We start from the raw sequence: 17,584 nt of genomic DNA, 5'->3' as shown, positions 1-17,584 counted from the left end.
AGACCACTCGACTATGGCTGTCGGGATTTCTCGGCTAAACCGTAGCACATTTAAAGTAACTGATTATTTTAAAAGTTGCATCTAAATACCAACAATCTAAGTCTTATGTATAAAATATTTCCTGCGATAATACCATACACTCTCCGTTTTCTATAGACGAAAAGCTATAGTTACCCACATTATCTAATACAGAAATAAGTTCTGATTCTCTAATAGCTGCTGATGGTGATAGTCAAGGTTCACCGAAGCATGATCACAAACCCAAACTGAGATATTGATGTCACTGTAAGTCATTGTGGGTAAGTGAAGTGCCCACTTGTCAGGATGTAGGGCGATGGTGATGTGAAATGCGGGGCTATCAGAGGTACTACTTATGATAATTGGATTTATAATATTCAATGTGTTACATAAGGAGTTTTATTGCTATCATTAGATTGCATTAGGAATTATCGGATTTATTTTAACGCTTAACTTTCACATCTCTTCTGATTTACGAATATTTAAATCGCGATTATCCCCTTAAGGTTAATTAGTGATATTTTAAATCATTTCGAAGCAACTTTATATATGGTTAGTCTTGTTATATGGGAATAATTGAGACCAGAAGCTGTCTACAGGCTAAGTTCAAAAGAATCTTGGCCGACCTCCTGATAAACCACGTCTTTCAGCAAGGTGAATTGTGGCAATCCGATACCCACATGAGGAAATCTTCGGTTCAGTGTGAAAGCTTCCATAAGAACCAGCACTCTAATCAGTGGAATGTGCTTTGCTAATTTTTCCCCAATGTGAAAGTACCTAACATTATTACTAAAAAAGAAAAGGCCTTTATTTCAAACAAGTCGCCATTACAGTTTACGTATTTGAACACAACACTCATGAAAAGTCATGTTAAAGCGCGACTTGCCCTTGGTAAAGAATATTTATCTGTTTTTAGTTTCTCGTGTTCCCCAAAGGAATTAGTGCAAGTGCCTTACGCTCGCATTACCTAGGTACAAACGGCTACGATCTTGGTACTAGCACATGTTTCGGTTTTGTGAATGTGAGATGGAAGGGGGGATGCAAATAAGATAATGATAATGAATATTAAATAGAGTCTGAATATTAATGAGTTAATTTAGAATACTATGTAAATTATCTATCAAAAGTCGGTAGAGCTAATTTAAAAGTCGGTAGAGCAAAATATTAATTAAACTGAAAAAGTTATCAAGCTGAAGAAAATGAATTATTAATTACTTAAATTTCGAGGAAAGATGAGACTCTACTTTACAAGGTATTAGATGTGGTTTTACTCACTTACACAACATATGAGTGTTCCGTACAAGCAAGTGTGGCAGGATTAGCATAACTCCAAGGCAGTTGGAAGAGAGATATGACACAGAAAAATTCTATATACCTTGACTGACATCCTGGGGTAGAAAATATGCACTTCAAATTCAGGTGGATAGACAACTTTAATGCGCACAACCACACGATAAATATGTACACACACTTCTTTACACAAAGAGAAAGAAAAAATATGTTAATTAATTTTGAATGTTCGCCGAAATATTACATAGTAGATTTTGAGGCCTTTTCTACCACATTGAAAGTTCGTGCACGTTTTACGAGGATGAAACCTACTCCCTAGATGCTCCTGCTGGATTTCCTATCCTTAGTTCCCGCGGTAGTCTCATTATCTTCCCATTTAATGAGACGCATGCCCAACGCTGGCCTCGCTTCTCTTCCCATTAATGCGAGACTTTCTGGAACTCTGAAGCTTCTCCCGTCAATCTTCTCAAAAGGACTGTAGCTTACTTACTTACTGCTGTAACAAGCCCTTCTTGCAGTAAGAGCTATGCAATAGGCAACGATTGGCCCCTAAATAATTTTCATCACCTTAATAGCAAAGGGAAGTTGACACTGACTTTATGTTAGCCCGCATTACTTGATTAAACATCGAATTGCAGTTCTGTTATTAACGGTTTAGTCTCTTGCACCCGTGACAAAATCTTAGCACATCACAATAGTTTTAAAAATTGCGTTATTCGTCTTAATTTTCTGTTTTCTTCTTCACTGTCAGGACTTCGTGAAATTACTTTCGGCAAATTTTTAGATATTCAAATTTCTCACAATTTGGGTGGGATGTGGGTTTGGATAAGAATCAAGATCTGAGATCCGGATTTCGGATCCAGATCCGAATTTCGAACCCAGATTCGAGATCCGAATCCAGATCCGAGATTCGAGATCCGGATCCAGATCCAGATCCGAGATCCGGATTCAGGTCCGAAATCCGAGATCCGGACCCAGATCCGAGATCCGGATCCAAAGAATCCGGACCCAATCAGATCCGGATCTTCGAATCCGGCCATCCCTAGTATATATGTGCCAAGTTTGAAGAAAATTGGACGACGAGAAACCCTTGTGAAGCTATATATCTCCTTTACACTTTCACTGTCGGGACTTGACGGGATTTGCCCCAAAGACTTCAATTTGACCTTTTAACCTTGAAAGTGATCCTAGATGGCTGGTTCGGTTATTGGATCTCGGTATGGACCTAAGGTACCTATATACCAAATTTGAGCCCCCTAGCTGTTATAGGTAAAAGGTTATCTTGTTTATAGAGAAACGTATTTTACCCCATTTGCGAATTTGTATAGCTCGTACCTCGCCATATAAGTACTGGCATGGCGAGAAGGCTTAAAATAGCAATTACTATTCAGCTACTAATACTCAAACATTATTTTTACAAAATCTACTGTTGGAGATTGCCAACGGAGTGAACAAACGAAATTTTTACTCCAGTTCTCATCCAAAGTGAAAGCTCTAGAGAATTTCAAATTAAAGTGATTAGTTTTTACTTCTCAATATAATGCTCAGTATATTATACCACGGTTCTTATTAAAATATTTTTACTAGAAACTTTTTGACCGGGAAATGAAATTTAAGGTCCAGTTTGAAATCCTATTACATTGCAAATGAATTTATCAATAATTGTTGATCACTTGATGTTCTCATTAGTCTGTTATGAAGAAAAACATTCAGACATATGTTTTAAAAATAAGGATCAAAACTTGGTGGAAGTACAGCACTTCTAAAAGGGACACAAATGATGACTCCTCCGTTATATAAGTATTATGTAAATGCAGTGAATGATCGGGATTATCCAGTCCTTAAGAAAATAATTTACTAGTACAAATTCTGGAAAACTTATTCTGTCCTTTAGGTTTGACTGTTTAATTAGTTCAGACATATCAGACTTCTGTAAATGCACAATAAACACTGAATTCAGAATGGACTTAAGTCTGATTACTGGAACAATCATAAAGCACAAAAAACATAAGAACATTTTATATACACAATTTCTGTGGTTTCTGTCCTGAAATTGATATTAATCATGGGCGTGTCTGGCAAGGGGGGACGACTAGAATGTTACTAGAACCCAACTGAATTTACACCAAAATTATGAGTAAATGGTCATTTGAGCTAACTGGATCCTCATACTACCTTTACCAATACAATCGATAGGTTAAGCATGACGTATTTCCGCCAGTGTTTATTTATTTGCTTCCGCTGGGTTCCAAAGTCGTTAGCTGCATATGGAACTTCCAATGATTATATTTCACATTGACTTGTAAATGTTTTAATGGAAGAGAGAATTACAGTTTTTTTTTCTCAGATTGTGAAAGAGAGAACTTTGAAGTCCAAATAGATCAAAGATAAGTAAGAGAGGGATACTTATTTTTTTAAAAAAGTGGAACATCCACCAGCCTATGCTTTCTGTACGTACCAGACGTATTTTTTTGGAACCGAAAATTTGAGTTCAAGATCATTGCACTTAGGCATAGAGCAGAAGTGATGAAATCACTTAACTCACCTATTCACCAAAATTTTCTTCCATTACTGCTACAAATTGAAGTTTACATACAATATGTTTTAAAGTAACTCCTTCCCCTTGATATAGGGATTATACTCTTACTATTATCCATTAATTTATTCTTTCTCTACCTTCCTTGTTTTCCTTACCATACCTCCTACATGCCATTCGGAATATAATTTATTCTCCAACACTGTCTTAATATCTTCTGAAACAAAATATGGGGGACACGTCCCCCTGTCCCCCGCCAGAGACGCCCGTGATATTAATTGTCTATGGGTACAGCAAAAAATAAATAAAAGCATAAATCATAATATGTAAATTAAATCATAATTCTTGGAAAAATTAAAATGCTTAATTCCTAGTCTAATTATGTATTATAACTAAGAATTAAATTTCTTTATTTTAAGCTCATTTCCAGCAACAATGAAAAACTAAGAATTTCAACAAAGGGATACTTTAAAAAGTTAAAAATTATTTCCATAGTGCCTATACTGAAGTTTCAAATTTAAAAATATATTGCAGTTCTGTAAGGAGCAGGACAATTATGAATACTATTGCATTACAATGTAAAAAGTTTAATGATTTCATGGTAAATGCCCTCTTTGAATCAGAGCAGTTCTTCTGTTTCAATTAAGAAAAGGTCTCTTATGGTCAATAGAAATTGTGGACGTGGGTGCAAAAATGGTCTAACCAACCTACTGTAGGTCCACAAGGTAAATAAAAACCAAATTGCAAAATAAATCTAAATTTTTTACTCAACGTATTAGCTGCTAAATATAAACTCTGTAAAGTAATTTTCAGAAAACAATGGAAAAAAGTTTGTTTCTCATTTTTAAATTATTGTTGGTTAGACCACTAATGTACCCAGGTCAAAATATTGAAAAGTCGCATCTAACACGAAAACTTATTCTCCAAAAAAAATTGCAATTAATTAACTTCTTCACAGAGGTGTAGATGAACAACTGTCACATAGATCACTAGACTTGTTATCCTTGAGCATTGTTTTGTTTTTATTGCGGTGTATCTATACTTGTATACTATATTTTATACATACTGTCACAAAATTGTTTAATTTATAATAGTTATAAACAGCAGTTGATTTCAATTTATTGTTATGAAATGAATAAAATATTAATAAATAGGCAGCAAATAACGATATTTATAGTCTATCAATATTTTCGTCGTCCCATTATTTGTTAGAAACAAAGCTAAAATAAAACGTAATTATCAAAAAAGAAAAGCAGAACGTGGCTTGCTTACTTACATAGAAACGTGTCTAAATGGAATAAAATACATTACGGAGTTCGGCTTATCGTGCTTAGCGTTAAAGATTTTCAAATGTAAGAACCACCATTTAGGTAAGATTGTAAGAAGTTCTCTATCATTTGAGAGAGCAACCCTTGTAGTTTTTCATAAATACCTTTAAAATAAAAGCATTTTTTCTACTAATTTATTTTATTCTAACACTAGAAAACCTCCGCGCGAAAAGATAAATATAACTAATGCACTTACATTACAATTCAGAGCAGCTACGTGTGGTAATAATACAAAATGCATTTTTATATATTGTATATTTGAAAATCAATGTCCAAAAATGATCTTTATTTCTAAATCATTTCTTTTTCAATATTTTGTAATTTGTTTTATGCCTAACTTCTTGTAATAGCATCAGTTTATTGCAACAAGTGTAGTAGTGTTTTTAAAAGCGATTTGACGAAATCCTCTCTAAAATTTATCCTACACCTACTTTCGAAATCATGGAATTTAGAAGCTAAAATCGAGCCCAATATAAACATTTGGATGACCAATTCATTAGCACTCTGTATTGAGTGGGTTTAATTTGCAAGTGACACGTTTTGGAAATACTATAACTACATTGGCTTCATGGACCGAATTTTGTTAGGGGAATGTGTGAAGCTTAGTGCAACACAAGAACATTGAGTACATTTGAGTTCATTGTTCGATCATTTGTATGTCCAAACTTCTGTCTGGCCACTCTGGTTCACACGGTGTCACTGAGAAGGAAACGTGATAAGCATTCGTTGCAAACAAGCAGCTGCTACATTCATTATTGTAATCTTCTGCCTTTATATCCAATGATAAAAGATAAAATGGGGTATTTCATTCTAGGACATGACGTCACTTAAGGGATGATTCAATTGATTTAGCAACAGTATATGCATGGGAGCTGTCCTTATATGAATCAGACGAACATCCAGTCATCTTAATATGAATGTAAACACGAAAGTCTGTCTTTGAATCAGTTTATACCAACCTTAGTTAACTGGACACCACATGGCGGTCTTTTGTGGTAGGAGCTGGAATTGAAAGCGAAATCTTTCTATAAATATCCTACAAATGCTGTTCAGACTGAAGGAGACAGTGATAAATACAAAGAAGTTGATGGTAACATGTATGTTGAAATGTTGCATTGGGAAGCAATGTAATTCTCTGAGAAGACATACCACCGCAATATTTATTCACCACGAATTCAAATCAATAATACCAGAGTCTGAACACACGAATTTAACGGTTACTTCTGTATGTGGTTCCAAACAATAAAGTGAAGATTTGTGGAGAATACGATTAAGATTTTTAACTGTTTTCGAGTAATTCTATAGTATTTTACCTTATATTAAAAATGTTTAAGTCGAAGCTCTCTTAAAAATAATTTTTAAAAAACAATGCCTTACTAAATTTTTATTTCAATCTTTGCAAAAATAAGAAAGTCTTCACTTATCTCATTTTCAAAAAATAGAGAATTCGAATTGTATATTATTATTATTATTATTATTATTATTATTATTATTATTATTATTATTATTATTATTATTATTATTATTACTATTATTATTATTATTATTACAAATTTATGATTAACATACACACCTTCGACTCTGAAGCTCTACCGTGACTATACAGTTAGCATACGCGCCTTCTTCGGGGGAGATCCGCATTCAATTCCCAGAGGGAGCTCATGTGGTTCGAATCTAACATTAAGGTATAGGGTTACATTTCATATAGCCTCCGTGGTGAAATGGACGCTAAACTCTAATTCATCCATCCATTCATCTGGAGACCGACTCCAAGCTCAGTTGGTTCGGATTCCATATTAAGTTGTAGTCTACGTTAAGAGCCCTCTTTCGTTGAATTTCCAAATAAATCCTTTCCTTATATGGTTCCTGACGTTACAAATTCTATGCACTATCAAAATTTCAAGTTTTCAGCTTTAAGAGCTTTGGCCTGGGCGTTGATCAATCGGGACTTCATCTTTTAAATGTAGAGATAGCAATGCAACAATCAACATTATACCACAATAATTGTACAATCCGCGGCAAAAAACCTGCAACATGAGCATATAAGTTTATTGTGAAATAACGAAGTCCTTTGCTCCAAAATAAGTGTGTATGGGAGGAGGCCGAGGTTCATCCTGGCGTGATTCGTTCCACTTAGACGTTATGTTCATCCCCTGTGCTGTTAGGCGTAGTTTCACAATAAACTTATATCCTCATGTTGCAGGTTTTTTGCCGCGTATTGTACAAGTCCTCGAATTAGTACAGCTCTGAAGATAAACGCTGTCAATACATCCTAAGCATCAGCCAAATAAAAGAAACATGAATGGAATATGAATAATCTTATTTATTGAAGGAATAACTTGCTTAGTTAGGTAGTCGCATACAGTACTCTATCTGATTCGGTAACTAACTTTTCCTGTAGAAACATCTGATTACAGGCATTACTTTGATTTGATGTTGAAGTGTTATGATGTAGAAGAAAGTAAATAGATAATATCGACAAATGCGAATAATAATGTATTAAGGAAATGTAATTGATACTAATGAAGAAACAATTTGATGTTTTATTATTGTAATTATTGATATAAGATATGGAACGAGAAATTAGGAATTGAGATAAATAATAATGCTTATTTCCTGTATAACCCATACCGTTAATTTAGTTTGCATTAAGGAATCAATATTACTTCCTATTGAATATCTGTGAAGCTATTTATATGATACCGTTCAGAAACGTTCGCAGGATTTTTTTCAAGGGGACAAAAGGCCAACACACAAACGAAGTCGGTGAACTGCTTCATGGCTAAGCGGTCAGCGTATGCGCGTTTGGCGTGGGAAAGTCGGGTTCGATTCCCGGTAGGAGCTCATGTGGTTCGGATTCCACGTTAATCAGTAGGTCCACGTCTCATATAGCCTCACTGTTGAAAGGGGGCGTTAAACTAAAAATCAACTCAACAAGCGAAGTCGCGAATATAGGTACATACTTCGATAGACTTAATACTTTCTTAAAACAATTATTATTGACACATACTGCAATATTAATTAACGAAAGAAAATATATTAAATACTGTAGTGGGTGAGTAAACTAATATAATATATTTTATCATGTATTTCGAATAACTGAGCCTCTTTCGAAAATCCAGGGAGACAAATTGCCTCCTCTTGCCACCAGCTGCGAGCGCCATGGTACTGTTGATATTATGTGTGTTACGTTACTCAATGTAACCTGAAAGCTAAACATTATATCATATCCTTATTTCCATTATTATGTTTATCTTTTGTGTTACATTATTATATTTTAATGCCACTGCTGTATATAGAGTGAACATCTGCAAACTAATCAAATAATTTTAATCACTACTTTGAGTACTGAATTTTTGCTATTTATGGAATATTTTCAAATGCATCATGTATTTACTAATTTGGTAAATTAATTATAAAATTAATTAATTATAAAATTAGTAAATACATTTGATAAACTAATTATAAACTAATTTGATAAATATCCAAATTCCATAGTGTACTAATGTAAGTATAGATAATAGAAGAGTCCGTCAATGATCGTCCGCTTGCCTTTACTTCCTGGTCTTCGGAAATAATAATCAGAGGCACTCTCTACTTGCGTTACCTGTGCATACCCATGGAAAAAGTCTAATAATACTTTGCTGAAGGGAAGGACTATAAACTTACCATTTCCTGGTAACAAACATCAACTACTCAAAGGCGGAACTGGAACATCACATTTGATCTATTAAATTCTGAAGAAATATACCAATTTAAGAATTATACGTATCATTTGTACATGCCTCAGGCAACTGCACTCAAAGTGGTAAATCGTTGCAAAGTTCTGGACAAATAAAAATCATATTAAAAAGAAGGTATGCATATTCGCTTACGATTATAGCAGATATTTTTCAGAACAATAAGCTCAGTTTTCAGAGAACTTTTAACGCAAAAAAATGTATTCGTATTTTGCGAGAAAAGTTTCAACACAAAACTTCACATTCGAAGACAATTTAGAAACAGATTAACATTAAACACTGTTTCAAATTTACCAAACACAATACAAAAACTACGCACTCTTCACACAAATAGTGTTTTATTGAGTTACCTTTGTTGTAAATATACAGATTGCAGCAAGCCGTAGCAGGGAAAGAAAATGAGATCATAATATCTCTCTCCCAAGGTGACCAGAATTTTTACTTGCAAAAACGGGACGCATGCGAATCGGCGACGGGGGGGGGGGGGGGGGGCTTAATATTTGAGTTCCAGATTGCATTTTGGGACTCAGCAGTGTTTTCAATTTACAAAATACACAAGTAAGAGCTATAACACAGATTTTCTAACATAAGTACTACCCAAAAATATTTTTAACTACTTGAAAACTCAGAATTCCCACTCAATTCAATTGGTACGGAAGAGTGTAGAATTAGCATTGACCATTTATATTTTGAATAATAATTACGGGACACCTGGGTCATGTTTGCTTAAAAACGGGACATTTAGGTGTCCCGTTTGATAATCAGAAAAAACGGGGACAACGGTTGAAAATAAGGGACTGTCTCGGCTAAAACGGGACGTCTGGTCACCTTGCTCTCTCCCTCTCTCCAGCAAGAACGGAAAGTAATACAATAATCACTGCTTAATCTGGCGCGTTCGGAACCACGGTCGTTCCGGGTTAGCGGCTTTGCCAGATTGTCGAACGTCAATACGTATAGTTTTAAAGGGAAAATCAAAGAAAAATCTTTGTAGATACACTCTTAAAAATTTTCTTGCTCAGAAATTAGAAAAATGCATGTTCAAAACAAAATAAGTAATGTTTACTCATATTTGAGGAAAAATGTCTCATTATTTCCAAATGTGTTTTCATTTATGAGCTCAAGGCAAATTTTCAGGTTCCCATTTATGAGATTTTCTCACTTCTTAAAAATGAGAATGGAATAGTGCGTGATTTTTCAATATCATAGATGATTTAAAAATAACGATAACAATCTTACCGAAATAATATTACTATGTTTTACTAGGGAGTAATATTGCTAGGGCTTAATTACTATTCAGGAAACGAGATAAAGGATTTCAGCTGTAGCAGAGTGCGAATGGATATGAGTACGCAGTAGGTGATGTAGCTGAGGTGGCGTATGAATACACGTTATGTGACAGCAGCGAGGAGCAGCATACAAATCAACTTTCGACCAGTGTTGGGTAAGTTACTTGTAAAAATGTAACGCGTTACAAGTTACTTTACTTTCTCTTAAAATGTAACGCGTTACACTGTTAAAAATGGTTTCTTAAATTCGAGAAAAAAATCCTCGTATTTGAGAACATCCGTTTCTTACCTGTGCACCGAGTAATACATTCTTAAAAGTGAGATTTCGATTTTCTCAAATCATTTTGAGAAACAATGACTCAAATGCGAGGAATTAGGTCTCATTTCTGAGGGTGCAAATGCTTTCTCAAATTTGAGAAAAAATGTATTTTTTCTTAAAATTGAGAAAGTAACATTTGAGGAAATGAGACGTATAACCCCAATTTTGAGAAACACATTTCTCAAAAAGATTTGAGAAATATCTTCCTCAAAAGCGAGAAACGGTGCACAGAAACGGGATTCGCAAATATGAGAAGACGTAAAAGGATATAAACAAAATATAAACATGCAAAAAAATTCAAACTATTAGTACATCCAGAATTTATATTAAATAAACATTTATAGTTATTGATATTACTTAAAACATAACACATTTAAATCTTCACTTCAACTCAAGAAACTTCCACGAATACCACGACGACTTGTACTTTAGATGCGTTACTTATTCCTACTGCATCAGACAGTTGAACATTTTCCTTTTTATCACTGTCCACTTGCTCAAGACTTTTCTTTTTCATAGACGTGGTTTACTCAAGATTCTCTCGTTTCCTCTAACATTATACCAACTTCTTGATAATTCAGATTTAAGGATTATCCGTCTACTTCAGAATAACGGCAACAATTTCTGCTGGTGTGTAACGTCCCACGCTTATGCTACGAAGCTCAGGGAGACGTTATGATGATAATGAGCGAAAATACTGTAATGAAGAAAGTGAGGTAATCCCGAGAAAACACACATAAGATGTTTACTCACACTGCCCACTTGACGGAGGTGGAATGAAACTAGGGACCCCATGCATCGGAGGCTAGTGCTACCACTGAGTCATCGCAGTCCAATATGCCTACTTCGCTACCATAAAAATGTTGCGTACATGAGAAAACACCGTGTTTGTGGGCTTTTCCAGGATTCTCCAGTTTCCTCCTACAAGAAACGTACACAGGAATTTATTTCAGAGGGGTTCCAAGTTCAATACGAGGACAAATTGTATTAAAATATGTAAAATTGCCCCTAAAATTAGATAAAATTTACATAAAAGTAGCGATTTCGGGGAAGGTCCGGAGTTCCAGGACTCAGCCCCTACCTTCCACTTTCTTCATTACGACAGGAGCATGCGACAGTTTCTGCCCCTCATAAATGTGCTGAAACTCCACTGCTAAGGATTCAATTCAGATTGGAAACAATGTCACAAACCCATGCAAAAACTGCCAAGAAACGTATGTCCACATTTTCATTACACCATTATTATCCATCTCTATTAATTAAAAAAATACACCGTAAATGAAATCTTTGAGTTTTACTTCCCACAGTTGTGTTGGGTAGGCTAAAGGAGACGATGATGATGAGAATGAAAAAGATAGTGGAATGAAGAAAGCGGGAAGAAATGGGAGAACCCAGAGAAAACCTATGCACACTGTGTTTATCCACCAGAAAACCCACTTGCCGCGAGCTGAGAATCCTGGGATCAAAGCAAGGACCTCATCTCATCACAGGTGAACGCTCTACCACTGAGCTACCGCAGCCTCTACGTTAAATTAAGAGGAAATGCGTACAGTACTATGCCACAAATAACCTGCAAACGTGTGTCATTAAAACGATTACTGGTGGTGAAAAAAAGGAGGCGCCAATCTATGCTCGGTGATCAATACAAAGTATCTTTGTATTACAATTCCATAATAATAAATCGTACGTAGTTTTGTAACGCTGTTTCTAACTACACAGATGATTTATGTATTCTTTGTTTCCGTACATAAGCTATTTTTTACATTATAACGCATGGCGAAGGATGTCAAATATTGACATGCCTCCCCGTTCTATTGTAATATAGAAAGCAACGTGCTCTAACCCGTCTTCACTTGTTATTGCTGCACTCGTTATTATGTGAATTGAGTACTGAGCTTTGATACTTAAAGGAGCCAACCTGACTGCTATAGCCTATATAAGCTGTGTGAGGGGGGGGGGGTCAGCGTTCTACACCCCAACGAACGTACCACAGTAGCTTTTAGTCTATGGTTATATGTTTACAATTCACCCAAACTTACGTTCGAATGTTGATATGTGTGCTGCTCCTCGCCGCTGTCACATGACATGTATCCATACGCCACCTTAGCTGCATCACCTACTGCGTACTCATATCTATTCGCACTCTGCTACAACTGAAATCCTTTATTTCGTTTCCTGAATAGTAATTGATCCCTAGCAATATTACTCCCTAGTAAAACATAGTAATATTATTTAGGTAAGATTGTTACCATTATTTTTTAATCATCCATGATATTGCAAATCACGCACTATTTCATTCTCAATTTTAAGAAGTGAAAAAATCTCATAAATGGGAACCTGAAAATTTGCCTTGAGCTCACAAATGAAAACACATTTGGAAATAATGAGACATTTTTCCTCAAATATGAGTAAACATTACTTATTTTGTTTTGAACTTGCATTTTTCTCATTTCTGAGCAAGGAATTTTTTAAGAGTGTAGTAACGCGTTACTTGCCCCCAAAAAGTAACTGTTACTTTACTTCGAAAGTAACGCGTTACTAACGCGTTACTTTTAGGTCCGAAATTTTGAAAATGTGAAAAAAATTATGACTTCAATTTTCCGTACTACTATTACTACCGCTATTATTATTATTATTATTATTATTATTATTATTATTATTATTATTATTATTATTATTATTATTATTATTATTATTATTATTATAACAACACTGTATATAAAAAGAAAGATAGGTAGTAGTATTTAGTATTTGAATACTAAAAAACTAGTTGATTGCAGTCGTGAAGTCTAGGAGTCAAGGACATTGTTCACGAGCTTCTGAGTTTGGGTTGAGGGTCTAGGTTGAGTATTCGGGCTCTGTGGAATAATGGAATTTATATTATTATTCTGTTAAACTAATTATATAATAATAACAATGTTGTTATGTAAAATTAAAAATAAAGAGTATACTGTAGAGAAACATTACACTACTCTATGATCAACACGACTCTAGGATAAGCAAACTGATCTGAAAGAACTCGAACATTACATACCATCAGCAAACTATTTTCTAGTAATAAAATAGGCCTGCTCATCAGAACATAGTTTATTAATATTAACACCTTACTGTAAATCGTTAATTATGCCACCCTAGTTGTTGACAAATATTTTCCGTCGGGGTACTTCAGACACTTTACTTTTAAATTCTGTCCACCACCATCCTCAGCTCTTAAGAAAAAAGTATTCTTTCAAATGTTCGAACGGTAAAATACTTTAGTTCATCTTTATATATATATATATATATATATATATATATATATATATATATATATATATATATATATATATATATATATATATATATATATAAACAACACCAATCAAAGTAAAATAGTTGCACTCCTAGTTCACTCACTGAATGTATTGATTTGGAGCTGTCAAAATCTACGACAAAATCTTCCAGGTTCTTGCAATCAGTACACGTGATTTACCTAGGGCTGTCATCTTCCAAAAACAGCAAGTGGCACTACGATACGAACTTATCTGTTTCTCTGTGTGTCTATGACTGTCGGTCACTGACATACGTAGTTCATGCTCGATTGTTTCATCCTGAGAAATTCACTTACAGGAAAGAAACATTTGTTTCCGAAAAAAAAAAAAATACATATATTGTAGTTACTCATCTGAAATGTAACGCGAAAAAAGTAACGCAAACTAGGTACGTTACTTAAAAATTTGTAACGCGTTACCGTTACAGTTACTTTTGAAAAAATGTAACGCGTTACTAGGAAACGTTACTTAAAAAGTAACGCGTTACAAGTAACGCGTTACTTGCGTTACGTTACTTCCCAACACTGCTTTCGACGTTAGTTTGGGTGAATTGTAAACATACTACCATAGACTAAAAGTTACTGTAGTACATTCGTTAGGGTATAGAACGCTGACCCCCCTCATACAGGTTATATAGGCTATAGCAGTCAGGTTGGCTCCTTTATGTATAAAAGCTCAGTACTCAATTCACATAACAACGAGCGCAGCAATAACAAGTGAAGACGGGTTAGAGCCCCGTAGGGCACGTTGTTTTCTATATTACAATAGAACGGGGAGGCATGTCAATGTTTTACACCCTTCGTCATTCGTTATAATGTGCAAAATAGCTTATGTACGGAAACAAAGAATACCTGTACATAAGTCATCTGTGTAGTTAGAAACAGCGTTACAAAAGTGTGATTTATTATTATGTAATTGTAATACAAAGGTACTTTGTACTGATCACTTAGCATAGTTTCTCGCCTCCGTGTTTTACTAAAAGTAATCGTTTTAATGACACACGTTTGCTGGTTATTTGTGGCATAGTACTGTACGCATTTGCTCTTGATTTAACGTAGAGGCTGCGGTAGCTCAGTGGCAGAGCGCTTACCTCTTGTGCGATGAGGCCCTTGGTTTGATCCCAGGATTCCCAGCTCGCGGCAAGTGGGCTTGCTGGTGGATAAACACAGTGTGCATGAGTTTTCTCGGGGTTCTCCCATTTCTTCCCACTTTCTTCATTCCACTATTTTTTCATTCTCATCATCATCGTCTCCTTTAGCCTATCCAACACAATTGTGGGACGTAAAACTCAAAGATTTCATTTATTTTTTCACCCAACGTCCCAGAATTGTGCTCCAAGGCTAAGAGAGACAGTGATAGAGATGGATAATAATGGTGTAATGAAAATGTGGACGTACATTTCTTGGCAGTTTTTGCATGGGTTTGTGACCTTGTTTCCAATCTGAATTGAATCCTAGCAGTGGAGTTTCAGCACATTTATGAGGGGAACAAACTGTCGCATTTCCCTGCAGTAATGAAGAAGGTGGAAGGTAGCGGGTGAGTCCTGGAGCTCCGGACCTTCCTCGAAATCGCTACTTTTATGTAAATTTTATCTAATTTTAGGTGCAATTTTACATATTTTAATACAATGTGTCCTCGTATTGAACTTGGAGCCCCTCCGAAATAAATTCCTGCGTGCGTTTCTTGTAGGAGGAAACTGAAGAATCCTGGAAAAGCCTACGAACACGGTGTTTCTCATGTATTCAACTTTTTTTTATGGTAGAGAAGTAGGCATATTGGACTGCGATGACTAGTGGTAGAACTAGCCTCCGATGCATGGGGTCCCTAGTTTGATTCCACCTCCGTGAAGTGAGTAGTGTGAGTAAACATCTTATGTGTGTTTTCTCGGGATTCCCTCATTTTCTTCATTACAGCACTTTCACTCATTATCATCATAATGTCTCCCTGAGCTTCGTAGCATAACCGTGGGACGTTACACTCCAGCAGAAATTGTTGCCGTTATTCTGAAGTAGACGGATAATTCTTGAATCCGAATTATCAAGAAGTTAGTATAATGTTGGATCAAACGGGACAATCTTGAGTAAACCACCTCGATGAAAAGGAAATGTCTTGAGAAAGTGGACAGTGATGAAAAGGAAAATGTTCAACTGTCTGATGCAGTAGGAATAAGTAATGCACCTAAAATTCAAGTCATCGTCGTATTCGTGGAATTTTCTTGGGTTGAAGTGAAGATTTAAATATGTTATGTTTTAAACAATACCTATAACTGTAGGTGTTTATTTAATATAAATTCTGGGTGTACTAATAGTTTGATTTTTTGCAGGTTTATATTTTGTTTATATCCTTTTCCGTCTTCTCGTATTTGAGAACCCTGTTTCTGTGCACCGTTTCTCGCTTTTGAGGAAATATTTCTCAAATCTTTTTGAGAAATGTGTTTCTCAAAATTTGGGTTATACGTCTCATTTCCTCAAATGTTACTTTCTCAATTTTAAGAAAAAAATTCACTTTTTCTCAAATTTGAGAAAGCATTTGCACCCTCAGAAATGAGACATAATTCCTCGCATTTGAGTCATTATTTCTCAAAATGATTTGAGAAAATCAAAATCTCACTCTTAAGAATGTATTACTCGGTGCACAGATAAGAAACGGATGTTCTCAAATACGAGGAATATTTTCTCGAATTTAAGAAACCATTTTTAACAGTGTAGAAATGCAAACGATTAAAACATGTATTTCATGTGTTTGCACACATCTGTGTAGATGAAATAAGCTAAAATTTCTACTGTACAAAGCATTTCGTCATTCTTGCAGTTATGGGGTTTAATAAAATAGCAGTTTAAATTATTTTCAACGTTTTATTTATTTATTTATTTATTTTTTTTTACGAAGTCCTTGATTTTTTTCTAGATGTGACTGGGTTTCAAGTTTAAATTTTAGATTACAAACAGAAAGTTCACAATTCATGAAAAATACTTGTCTAGGACGCAAGTATGAGATTTACGTGTTGTAATCTATGGGCATCGCTCTACCTAGGTACAATGCTTAGATATATCTGAAAAAAAAAGTAAAAAAAAAAAAAAAAAAAAAAAAAGGATAGACTTGACAAACTTTCAATCGGCTGTAACACTAAAGTTATTATTACATTTCCTTGTTTTAAGTCTCATGTTTTGTCAGGTTGTTCCTTGAAGGTTAGTTTTTACTTATTTTTTCTTTGGCAAGAAGGGTTGTATCTATTAGAGTAAAATGGCCATATTTCCGAATCTCTGAATGGTAAAGACATTAAATTTCGTATGGACTTCCCATTTAAAATAACTAGACATGTGTTCACCGTTTTTAAACTATTTCCCTAGAAGCAAAAAAAAAAAAAAAAAAAAAAAAAAAAAAAAAAAAAAACGGGAATAATAAAGGTAGGGTTATAATTGTTATAACAGGATAACTATATCTCGAAATTCCTTAAGATTGGAGACTTGAAATTTGGTACCGGTATTTAGACTTTTCATTGAAAATAATTAAATATGTGTTCCAGCGTTTCTCAATATTTCCAATATAAGAAAAATATCAAAGGTGGGGTTGCAATTGTTAAAATAAGATGGTCATATCTAAAAATCTCTAAGGTTAGTAACATGATATTTGGTATTTTAGACTTTTCGTTTAAAATAATTAAAAAAAACTATTTCAGCGTTTTTGATATTTCCCCTCATCATCTCAGGTCAGCAATCTCTCGATTAATTTGACGCAGTTTTCCATCCTTCTGTA

Source organism: Thermobia domestica, chromosome 5 (assembly GCF_964235325.1).
Source record: "Thermobia domestica chromosome 5, izTheDome1.hap1.1, whole genome shotgun sequence".
NCBI lineage: Eukaryota > Metazoa > Arthropoda > Insecta > Zygentoma > Lepismatidae > Thermobia > Thermobia domestica.
Note: the sequence above shows the minus strand (reverse complement) of the source record.